Source organism: Giraffa tippelskirchi, chromosome 8, assembly GCF_054371585.1.
Source record: "Giraffa tippelskirchi isolate mGirTip1 chromosome 8, T2T-mGirTip1v1.2.pri, whole genome shotgun sequence".
Taxonomy (NCBI): Eukaryota; Metazoa; Chordata; class Mammalia; order Artiodactyla; family Giraffidae; genus Giraffa; species Giraffa tippelskirchi.
Genome location: NC_137282.1, coordinates 34,976,882 through 34,988,973, shown reverse-complemented (window position 1 = coordinate 34,988,973; position 12,092 = coordinate 34,976,882). Strand labels below are relative to the sequence as shown.

At 40.0% G+C, this 12,092-nt stretch overlaps 1 protein-coding gene across 2 annotated transcripts in view; it reads left to right on the top strand.

Moving 5' to 3' along the window:
• Positions 1-6,668, top strand: part of LOC145518182 (uncharacterized) — a 429,574-nt gene extending 422,906 nt beyond the window's left edge. The window contains exons 9-11 of one of the 2 annotated variants that reach the window (XM_081522001.1): positions 5,664-5,775; positions 6,083-6,194; positions 6,361-6,668. The gene's annotated coding sequence lies outside the window, so the exon portion shown is untranslated. The remainder of the gene's footprint in view (positions 1-5,663; positions 5,776-6,082; positions 6,195-6,360) is intronic. The other variant, XR_014062723.1, reaches the window with a different exon arrangement.
• The last annotated feature ends 5,424 nt before the right edge of the window (positions 6,669-12,092 follow it).

Sequence of the window (12,092 nt, the reverse complement as noted above, 5' to 3'; positions counted from 1 at the left end):
CAATTCTTAATGTAAGAGATTAACATCATATTACTGAGATCTCGGTATTTTTTAAGAGATTTCTTAAAAACATTGCAGAAAACAGACATTCTCAAGGAAAAAAGAAAACATTTAATCTGAATCAATTTGACTGGGTCAGAGTTCGATGCGTATTTTCGCCTGATTTGAAAGTCTTTACCAGCATCACCTAGAGGACCTGTTTGTGTTTAAGTCCTCAATCTGCTGCCTTGAGGCTGACAGGGGATCATTCGGTTGCTTGTTCTTTTCCTTTACATGTTGACTAAAGAGGCACGCTAAGCGGCCCTTCTAAGCAAAACAAAACAACAAAAAATAATCACCCTGGCATTTCTGAAAAAGAATAAAACTGTCCTTTGAAAAACTGAAATTGCACTCGGGAACTGCATGTTCTATGTTTAAATGCAGTCAACAAAATTGTTGATCTCTTAGAAATGGTTTGTTTGTGATAAGTGAGCTTGCTTTCTATAGACAAAGCCCCCAAAGACAGTTTCCATCACCAACACTTTCTTGGCTTGGACCTAGAAAATCAGAGTCTGCAGCCACCACACTTGCCCAAGCGGCGCAAAAATGCTCCTAACCTCATGGACCTTGTGAACAGCTTTGGGAAACAGTACGCCCCAAAACTCCTGGGGAGTGCCCCAGAATGTTTATGGGGAACCTAATCCTCTACAGACACGCATGAAAAGTTTGTGGCGAAGTTTCTCAACCGGCCTTCCTGGTGCTTTTGTGCTGAGAAAATGTAATGCTGTTTCATGATTCCAAACCCCCCAAGAGTGCTAGAGACCAAAGTATGAAATATTCATGATACAGTCTGCTGAAAATAATGTGACTTGATAGGTCAGGTTTAAAATCTTGTAGCTTTAATAATTTGCCAGAAGCAGCAGCCTGGAGCCATTGAAAATATCCTGGCTCTAGGTCTGGTTTAGGGCTTAGTGCGGCCACCCTGTGACCTTGTGAAATGCCCCTTAATTAAGCTGCCTGGTCCTTTCTTTCCCCATCTGTCTAGTGGGGATAGTGAGCGTCTAACATGACCATCCTTTCGTTCCTTCTCTCCTTTGGTGGATGTTTATTTGAGTCGGGGACTACGTGCCAGGCTCTATGCTAGAGTCTAGGAACACATAGGATCCAGTCCTGCTGTAGGGCGGGAGAAGATCTTGAACATTGAAAAGCAATCCACACAAGCTAGTGACTCTCCTAAGAAGAAAGATGCAGTGTATTGGAGGTGGAGAGCAATACCCAATTCCTTTTCTGGTAATCTGTAACAAAAATCTTGATTCAACGCTGGGCTGATTAAAGGAGAAACACATGCACAGCCAGATTAGAGTTTTCTTTCATTGTATGAGGTCCCTCAGGTAAAGCACATTTCTAGGAAATGATAAAGAAATTAACTTGGTTCTTCCTGTCAGAGTCTGATTGGTCCTTTCAGTTTGGGCTCCTGACTACACAGTTGTAAAGCCACAGTCCAGACCCTGGTCTTACGGTCAGTGAAATTCAAATGTGATTTAAAGAGCCCAGTGCTGAATTTCAAGTATGCATCAAATTAGAGTGCTGATGCTATATTAAAAAAAAAAAAACTCAAGGAAATAGTTTAACAGAACTTAGTATTGATATACCAAATATGTTATTTTACATATTTCTACCAAACAGTAAAAGGACAGTTTCTCTCCTAAAGCCATGTAGAGCTATTTTTGTCTTAATTTAAATCTTTTATTTTAATTAAAGTATGGTTGATTTACAGTGTGTTAATTTCTGCTGTACAGCAGAGAGACTCAGTTACACACATATACACATTCTTTTTTACAGTCTTTTCCATTATGGTTTATCCCAGGATACCGAACACACTTCCCCTGCTATACAAGACCTTGCTGTTTATCCATTCTGTATGTAGTAGGCATCTACTAACCCCAAACTCCAAGTCCATCTCTCGCCAACACCCTCCCCCTTGGCAATCACAAATCTGTTCTCTACGTCTGAGTCCATTTCTGTTTCATAGATAGGTTCACTTGTGCCATATTTTAGATTCCACATACAAGTTATATTGTATGGTATTTGTCTTTCTCTTTCTGACTTACTTAGTATGATATGTTGCTGCAAATGGCATTATTTCATTCTTTTTAATGGCTGAGTAGTATACCTTTGTGTATATATACCACATCTTCTTTATCCATTCCTTTATCAGTAGATATTTAGGTTATTACTATGCCTTGGCTATTGTGAATATTGCTGCTATGAATACAGAGGTGCGTGTATCATTTTTTGAATTATACTTTCATTTGATCTCTGCCCAGGGTGGGAGGGATTGCTGGATTATATGGTAATTCTCTTTTTAGTTTTCTGAGTGGCTGCACCAATTTACATTACCAAGGTTCCCTTTTCTCCACACCCTCTCCAGCATTTGTTGTTTGTAGACTTTTTAATGATGGCCATTCTGTCTGGTGTGGGTAGCTCATTACAGTTTGGATTTGCATATCTCTACCTAATTTAAATCTTATAGATTATATTTCAAAGAATATAAATAATACAGAATCTATTTTCAAAATTAAATCTTAGAATTTCAGACCATAGTGAAAACTAAGCTTGAACCTCAATTGAGCAAAATGTTAACAATTTCATATTTTGCTCAATTACCATGGGTAATTCTAATGGCTGCTCATTTTCTTTCAAATGGGTTAAAAATTGTGTTAGGATTCTGTGAGTTAAAAGTATGCCAAAAACCTGATGTTTAATTTTCAAGTATTTTGTAGACAGCTGTTACTATTTTACTATTTCCTTTACATTTAGTTCCAAAGTTCTTTGTATATGTTTGTTTTTATGCAAGCCTTCATTCCTGTAATTGGTCTATTTATTTCAAAAGTATATTTAGATCTGCTATTATATTTTATTTTAGTCTCTATCGGCTTATATTGTATAGCTGATCATTTTCTTCTACTAACCATATAATCGTAGGAAAGTACATGGGGCAGAATATTACATTATTATATAATCGTGTTTGTTAAAGTCAATGCGTGAATATCAAGACAGTATGAGGCTAACGAAAATGCTCTGAAAAGCTGCAAACATGGTGTATCTCATGTTGTCAGATGAGAGATGTGGGTTCAAGGTCAGAGAGTGTGCGGTAAGAAACAGGAGAGCTGAATGCTACACCTTTCGGGTTTGGTCTCTGATACAAACACTTTAGGGCTTCCCTAGTAGCTCAGATGGTAGAGAATCTGCCCACAACACAGGAGACCTGGCCTCAGTCCCTGGGTTGGGAAGATCCTCTGGAGAAGGAAATGGCAACCCACTCCAGTATCCTTGCCTGGAAACTCCCATGGACAGAGGAGCCTGGCGGGTTATACTACCTAGGGTTGCAAAGAGTCAGACACAACTTAGCAACTAAACCACCACCACAACCAGCTTCCATTACTGAGAACAACTGCAGGAAAGAACAGTATCTTTATAGCAAAATCTGTCAAGAAGGAGACATGCAAAAAAAAGGTCTTCAAGATTCCTTTTAAAGTTATGACACAGCTTAAAATCATCCCAGATGAAATGATTAGATAGAGGGAAAACCGTGATACCTCTGAAATGGAAGGCATGATTAGACTCAGTAGCAACCACAATGTGCAGATGCAGGCTCTTACTGAATCGTTATTTAAGTGAGCAGGACCCTCGAGCTCTAACAAGTGCAGACTCCGGGAAAAGAAGGATGCTACCGAAAAGCCATCTGCAATTGTCAAATACCGAGGGGAGAGGGAGGTTCTAACACATACGCGGGAAATAAATGTGCAGTTAGTACCACTCAGAGATAATGCAGGAGGAGAATGAGGCTGATGTGAATGAGGATGAAAATTATGAAAGTGCTCCAACAAAAGTAAGAAAGCGCGAGTCAAATATAGCATCACCAGAAACTGCTGCTTAAGGAAAGAAGAGTTAAGAGCAAGGATAAACTATGAGGAAAACTATCACTGTGATGGAGAGCTCATCAAGTCAGGAAGCAGAATAAATTGAAATATGTACAGGGGAAATAATGCACAATAAACAGGAACAGAGAGTAATTCTAGTTCTGCTACATTAAATGTATGCTATGTTATGCTAAGTCACTTCAGTCGTGTCCGACTCTGTGCGACCCCATAGACGGCAGCTCACCAGGCTCCGCCGTCCCTAGGATTCTCCAGGCAAGAATACTGGAGTGGGTTGCCATTTCCTTCTCCAGTGCATGAAAGGGAAAGGTGAAAGTGAAGTCGCTCAGTCGTGTCCGACTCTTAGCGACCCCATGGACTGTAGCCTACCAGGCTCCTCCGTCCATGGGATTTTCCAGGCAAGAGTACTGGAGTGGGGTGCCATTGCCCTCTCCGACATTAAATGTGCACAGTACCTAATATACCTTGAAGAAAAGAATATACCTTATTCCTGAATTCTCTTAGACTTCTAAAGTCGCTTCACTTACCTTGTAAAAGCACCTGTTCCTCCTCACGCAGGGTAACCACTGACGTCAGCAAGGGGCGAATGAGGACCCTTCAGTTTAGGTTAAACGCGCTTCACTAATGAAGGTTGGGTTTATGACCTCTTGGTGAAATATTATGACTCTTCTTAAAGGACAATATACTGGAGTTGAAAGGTAATTAAATTAGGACCCAGGTTCAAGTTCCATTTTGATCTTTTACCAGTTTACATGACCTTGGACAACTCATCTAAACTCTTAGAGTCACCTGCTTCATCTACAAAATGTGTACTGATTATGCCTTCAGAGGAATAACTGGAGAATGAAATATAAAGTATTTATTTTTTTTAATCTATTAGAGTATAGTTGATTTACAATGTTGTATTAGATTCAGATGTACAGCAAAGTAAATCAGTTCTACATTATGTCTGTATCCAATCTGTTTTAGATTCTTGTCCCATCTAGGCTGTTACAGAGTACTGAATAGAGTTCCTTGTGCTACACAGTAGGTCCCCCCTATTAGTTACCTGTTCTATGTATGGTAGTAGTGTGTAAGACTGTCCCCAGAACTGATCAATATTAGCTCTTTTACTGCCAAATCCCAAAGGTTCTGGCCAACCTTGAAGTCAGCAATGCCATCGCTGAGCTCTGTAACAAAGAAAGTAGTACCTGCCGATTGACTTGTTGAGAAAATCTGTTAATGATGAAGAAACTTAGCCAAAAAGCTGGTAGTGTGACTGTTTGATCAGATTCCTCTGGGGTACGTCCACAGCATGAAAAGCTTCAACTTTAGGTAGCTGACAGCAGTGGACAGTATTGCTGGCAATCAGAGCTCAGCTCACTGCGAGCACAACATGTAACGATTTGGAAGCAGAAATAGGACAGTAAACACTTGGCACAGTGTGGGGCCATGCCCCCTGTGGGCGCGCAAAAATATAATCCACGGTGATTATGACAATGATGAACAGGACCGGGCCCTGCAGTCAGCTTCTAGAGCCATTAGCAAGACGCTGACCGCTCAGGAAAGGAGGCTGCTGCCTCTGTGGCCTCGATTGAGTCCATCTCCACATGCCTGCCCGGGTTACAGGGCAGTGACTGCAGAGGCGCGGGGCTTTGAAAGGACAGGAAATGGCCTGTTTTCTGACCCAAATAAAATGCTGACAGTCTGTCACAAAACTATTTTCTGCCCTGAAACCTTATTTACATGTTTTTTCCCTTGAAGGTTTTATCTGCTGCTGCTGCTGCTGCTGCTAAGTCGCGTCAGTCGTGTCCAACTCTGAGTGACCCCACAGACAGCAGCCCACCAGGCTCCTCTGTCCCTGGGATTCTCCAAGGCAAGAACACTGGAGTGGGTTGCCATTTCCTTCTCCAAAGGTTCTATCTTCCTGATACTAAATCTCAGTGGTGGGGAGGTGGAGTGGGGAGGGTGGGGGTAGGATGTTACTTGTACCAGAAAGCTGTCCATTTAAGGACAGAGCTTCAAAGGTGCTTTAACTCTCTGAGGTAAGGCCACCATGACGGTCTCTACTTTCAAATAAGGTATTTATCAGGAGACAGAAGCCGAAAGACTAAATAAAGGAATAAATAAATGGAACAAAAAGAATGCACAAATGCATCTTGTTTTTTCTGATTTTTCTACAGTAGGCATATGGCAGAAACTGCTTATCACTTGCCACGGTCTGGTCTCCCGTCCTCCTTGCTGACAGAACTCCAGTTTTGCTGGAGATGATCATCAGTGTTTCCTGCTTAATATGTAAATATCTTCACTTCCTCCAAATAACTTTGCATCTTGGGAAAGCTCTGTTACCTAGTTCTGGCCAATAAGATATAGGCAGACGTGTCTGGGGATAGCATCCCTTCTCAAGATAAGACAAAGCCTTATGAGAAAGACTTCTGGATCTTTCCATTTCTTCCCGCAGGAGATCAGAATGTGATGCCTGGAAGGACAGCAGCCATTATGCAATCATGAGGGTGAAGGCCACATGCTGAGGAGGGCAGAATAGGAAATAGGAGTTTGAATCCTTGATGGTCTTGCAGGGCTTCAACCATAGCAGCCTTGGACTCCCTATCTACACAAGGTCTTGTATATGAGCCCTTTCTGTGTTTAAGCCATTGTGTTTCAAGTTTTCTCTGGCTCAAAGCCAAACATAATGTTATGTAGAGCATGTGTTATTGGTGGAATTGCTTTTAAATATATAACTTTTATGTGGACGGGGAAACCAAAAAACTGGTGTGACTCACTTTATTGTGATATTCACCTTTTTACTATGGTCTGGAACCAAGTGGCAATATCTCTCAGATATGCCTGTATTTATCAATGTGTACACATGCACACACATTTATATATTTTATATAGTTATACCTGGGCTTCCCCCATGGCTCAGTGGTAAAGAATCCACCAGTAGTGCAGAGGATACAGGAGATATGAGTTTGATCCCTGGGTTGGGAAGATCACGTAGAGGAGGGCATGGCAACTCACTCCAGCAGTCTTGCCTGAAAAATCCCATGGATGGAGGAGCCTGATGAGCTATAGTCCAAAGGGTCACATAGAGTCAGACATGACTGAGCAACTAAGCATGCATGCATATATACATATCTGCACACATATATATACCCATGTACATATGTATATATAGTTATGTATTCATACAGCTGGATGTTTTGTAGGTACTTACATAAAATAGCTTGGTATATTTATTTAATTTGTTCTAACAATCAAGAGATATTTTTAAATGGATATGAAAAGAATACTGTATTATGAGTAGTACAAATCTGAAATCTTAAATATAAATGTTAGGAAACTATAGATCCCTGGGTAACAAATGAATTGTAGGGTGAGGGAGATGGACATTTTCAGGCCAAAAGTTGACCAAAGAAGCTCCCCATGTATTTTTAACTTCATGCTCTTAATTCCATTACATAGAATAATTTCAGGCTCTGTTTTCCAAACCTCTTTAGTTCATGGACATAAACACTTAAAATCATGATGTTGGAAGGACTCGAGAAGTCGCTTTGTCCGAATCTTATGATTTTATGGATAGTGAAGCTGAGCTCCCAAACACAGATGATTTGCCCTGTGCTGGGAATGTGTTGGTAGCTGAGCTAACAGCCAAACCCTCTCTCCTGATTTTCATTCAGGCTCTGTGTCAGCAGACACGTAAGTCAGTGGGTTCTCCAGACTCAGGACTCCTCTCCCGTGTCGCAGGTTCCCTGCACGTGTCAGCGTCTATTTGGGCCCTTTGTGCCAGCTCCATGGGACTGGAGAACAAGAGGAGCAGATGCAAGCATGGTAGCTCTTGTGTTGCTTTGCTGCCTGTGAGTAGCAAAGTCCTTTGTCTCTGACCCAAGAGTCTCATGTCTTCTGCCAGGACCTATGAAACAGAAACAGGTTAATTTATCAGCCTGTAAGTCAGATTAGATCAACTGCCAGGCTGGATAACAGCCTCATAAAAAACTTGGAAATTGTTAACTCCTTTTCTGTTTTATGTGAAATTATCTGTAGGATTTGTGTTATTTCCTTTTTAAAAGCTTGATAGAAGTCACCACTAAAGCCATTTGAGACTCAAGTTTTACTTGTGGGGAGATCCTGATGATAGATTCAATTCCATTTTTAAGTGACTACACATTTTTTTTTATTTTGTCAGTTTTGGTAACTTGTTTTATAAGGGATTTGTTCACCTCATCTAAATTGTCAGTACGTTGCCATATACTTGTTCATATGGGCTTCTCAGGAGACACAGTGGTAAAGAATCCGCCTGTCAGTGCTGGAGATGCAAGAGACACAGGTTTGATCCCTGGGTCGGGAAGAGCCCCTGAGAGAGGAAATGGCAACCCACTCTAGTAATCTTGCCTGAAAAATCCCATGGGCAGAGGAGCCTGGAAGCTACAGTCCATGAGGTCACAAAGAGTTGGACACAACTGAGCGCACACACATACTTGTTCATAATATTTCCTTATTATTCCTTCAATATCTATAATATATGGGAAAAGCCAAACTCTCATTTATTCCTGAAAGAAATAGTTTTGGTTTTCTTTTTAACTTTCTTGTCTTTATCAAAAGAAATAGTTTGTTAATCTTTAGAGGACTTACTTTCAGTTTTGTTAATTTCCTTTATTGTTTGTTTTATATTTATTGATCTCTACTCTTATGTCTATTGTTTTTTATCCTTTTGTATTTTGGGTTTAAATTTCTTGTGTCTTGCTAGGTTCTTATGGTGGAAATTTAGAGTGATCTTAAGTCTTTTTTCTTTCCTAATTTAAGAATTTTTCTTTAAGTACTGCTTTAGCAAATCCCATAAAATTTCATAGGCTATATTTTCATTATAATTTTTTTCAAATCAAGTTTTCATTTTCTTGTGTGATTTTTTTCACACATTTTTATGACCTCTTTGATATTTAGAAGGGAGTTCTTTAGTTTCCAAATGTCTGGGTTTATCTAGATATGTTACTGATTTCTAATTTAAGTCTGTTACTGTCAGCTAACTTCCTTACAAGTCGAGCCTTTTAAGTTTATTGAACATGTTTTCTTCCCAACATACAGTTTATCTTGGAGATTTTACTCTATGCACTTGATAAGGGGTGCTAAAATCTCCACTGGATTTGCCCTATTGTTCTTCCAGTGTTTACTTTGGGTGTTTTGTTATCAACATAGTTTATCCCTTAGTTTATCCCATAGTTTATCCCATAGTTTATCTCAGGGCCGCCCCACATGAAGAATGCTGTCAGGCTTGCTTTTGGTTTCATATCCAGGTTGACAGTCTAACATACCTCCATAGCTTTTCTGCATGGATGGGTGGTTGGGTGGTTGTGGTTGTTGTTGTGGTTGTTTGGGAGCCCTGTGGAGGAAGGTACTCGAACAACAAACTCGTAGAATGTCACTCTTCCCTGAGAGCATCCACTCTGCACCAAAGCTATGTTGAACAAAACTTACTTCTAATCCAGCAAAATAAGGGCAAGAGGGCACAGTCTACACAACAGCAGTTAGAATGGCATGGCAGTGCCAGCTCCGAAAGGATCCTGGTCAATATCTTGAAGCAACATGTGTCTCAGCTTGCTGCTCGCCTAGCCAAAATCCATTCTCTCCTTTGTTTTTATTAAAAGAACCCTTGTTTTCAGCTTTTATTGGCAATGCAGCCAAAAAACAAACAAAAACCAAAAACAAACAAGCCCTACCATTTTTCAGATTCTATGACAGCCAAGGCTGCCCACAGCACATGGCTTTGTCGCTGAGATGACATGAAACCTAACCAGGAATTCCTATGTAGTTTCATTTTTCTGGCATGGGTATCAGCCCTTCCTCCTCATATCTTATTCTTCCTACTTGGAATGCAGAAGGGAGACTAGTGGTATCTTGCGACCATGCAGTAACCATGAGGATGAAGGAACGAAAAGACAAAATAAATCTAGGGTGTTGATGCTATCATGAGGCTACTGCACCAATGTCACCTGCCTATGTCCAGACTTAATATATAAGAACAGGAAAGAACAGCCTAATTTGGTTAACATAGTTGTGTTTATATGCAGCTGAACCTAATCCTTAACTAACCCCAAAAGAGAAATTTATTAAGAGACATGTGGCTCTATCAGAAGCCAAGTTCAAACTTTGGCCTTCCACATTTTCTACTCTTCTTGAAAAATTTCTATAAAAAGTAAATTTCAAAACTTTCTATGTTATTATGCAAAGAACTCAGTGCAGGCTTTCACCCATTTTGGATCATTTTGGTAATCATAAGTCCTCCAAACAGTGGTTTTCTCTCTCTTTGAAATATCACTTCTTTTTCTGAAATGAAATATTAAGCCCAGGCCATACCGAGGAAGATTGTTGACTGCCCTTCTGTAGAACAATTTGACTTCTTACACAGTTTGAAAGACATTACATGGTGAAATTTGTACAAAATTATTTTCTTATCTGGGACCTCAGCAAATGTGTTTCTCTAACTGCCTTGGCCTTTTCTCTCTTGAATTGACATCACGTTTAATCCTTTTCTTTTTGGGAGTGCTGAATTCTCAGTGTGCAGTGCAAATCCCTTTCACATGAGCACGGAACCTCAGATGAAATTTCCTATATGCTTGTGCTGGGGAATTAATCGACCTGTTTACAATCAAGCTGTCACATGACTATCTACTGATGCAAACTTCTACATCTGAAAAAGATACCAATTCCAGTCGACATTTAGAATAGGGCTCTGAAGGCCCAGGTTGAGAGTTAGTACATAAGTAGAATGCAGTGCTTCTCAGCTCTGCTAACCTAAATTTGAATATTTTGTGAAGTTGAGTGCTTATTCCTGAAAGACTGTGAAACTTGTATCTGTGCATGCACACACACACACACACACACACACACACACACACACACACCCTAGAATTTTCCAATTGCTTCATGAATGAAAATAGTGGAACAGAAAAAAAAAAAACCTGGAGTCAATATTTAACAAATAAGCAAAAAGTGCAAAATTCTAGATATCTAACAGCTTTGAGTCTGATAAACTTTTCAAGACTAAGAGATTAATGATGGAAAATAGAGCCTATTGTGAATTAATCACTAGTCCAAATTGGGTCCAAGCCAATAACAATGAGATCAGAAATGTCAAAGAATCCTTCTTGAAGCTTAACAAATAAACTCTGAACCCTGTCTGCATGATATGAACAATGTGAAAATATTGTTCTTAGTTTTTTGTGTAAGTTTCAAGACAGTTACAAATTACTTAAGACTGAGTTTTTTGTTGTTGTTGACTTGGGCAGCTGATTAAAATTATATGTGCTAAATGTTTGACCAAAAGTGATCTTATATTTGTCTGCTGAACTGGAACTTTGTTCTGCTAGAAATATAAATCTATTTTACTTTATTATGACCATTGTGTTCTTATTAGAACATCAAAATACAATAGATTGGACTAAACCATCTTCTTGGGACTTTTGTTTGTTCTATTACATAGGCAGAGGTGGTTACACGTAGAGCTGATGAGTTATCTCCAGGTAGATAAATATGATTAAGAAGGCTAGAGCATGCCGAACTATCTTAAACACGCTCACTATATTTATATCTGACCTTTAGTTGATGATGTAACCTGCTTCTGTATGGTCTGTCAAGCTCAGGATTGAGTATTTTTCTGTAAACTGTGCACACCTTTGGTCGCTTCATGCTAGCGAGGTCCATCTGTTGCTGTCATTTCACAGCCATCAGTTTCAATGTTACCTCACTTCAAATCATGCCTCAGCGCTGTCCAGCCAAATTCAGAATGTGCACAAAGTAGACAGCACGGCATAATGACAGGATCCAGGCACCTCTGCTTTCAGCTCCAGGTCCCTGCTCAGCTTCAGGACGATCTCCGGTGTTCTTTTCCTCTCTGTCATGGACAGAGATCCTTTGCTTAGTCTCTGCTCCTGTTGTCTGCTGTCCCAACACACAGGCTGCTGACGCCCTAAGAATTTTCCAGTAACTCATTATGTCAAACTGGCAGCGATTTAAAATAAAAACAATGAATCTGCAAGTAGGAAGATTTCAAACCTCTTATAATTTTGATCTTTCGTCTAAAATGACCAAGTGCCTGCCTGGGTTGCTACCTGAAAGCTATTAAGATTTCTGTTCTCAACTTTCGTTTCTTAAGAAGAGTCCCTCACTAAACCCTTCCCCACATTCTGACCCAGTCAG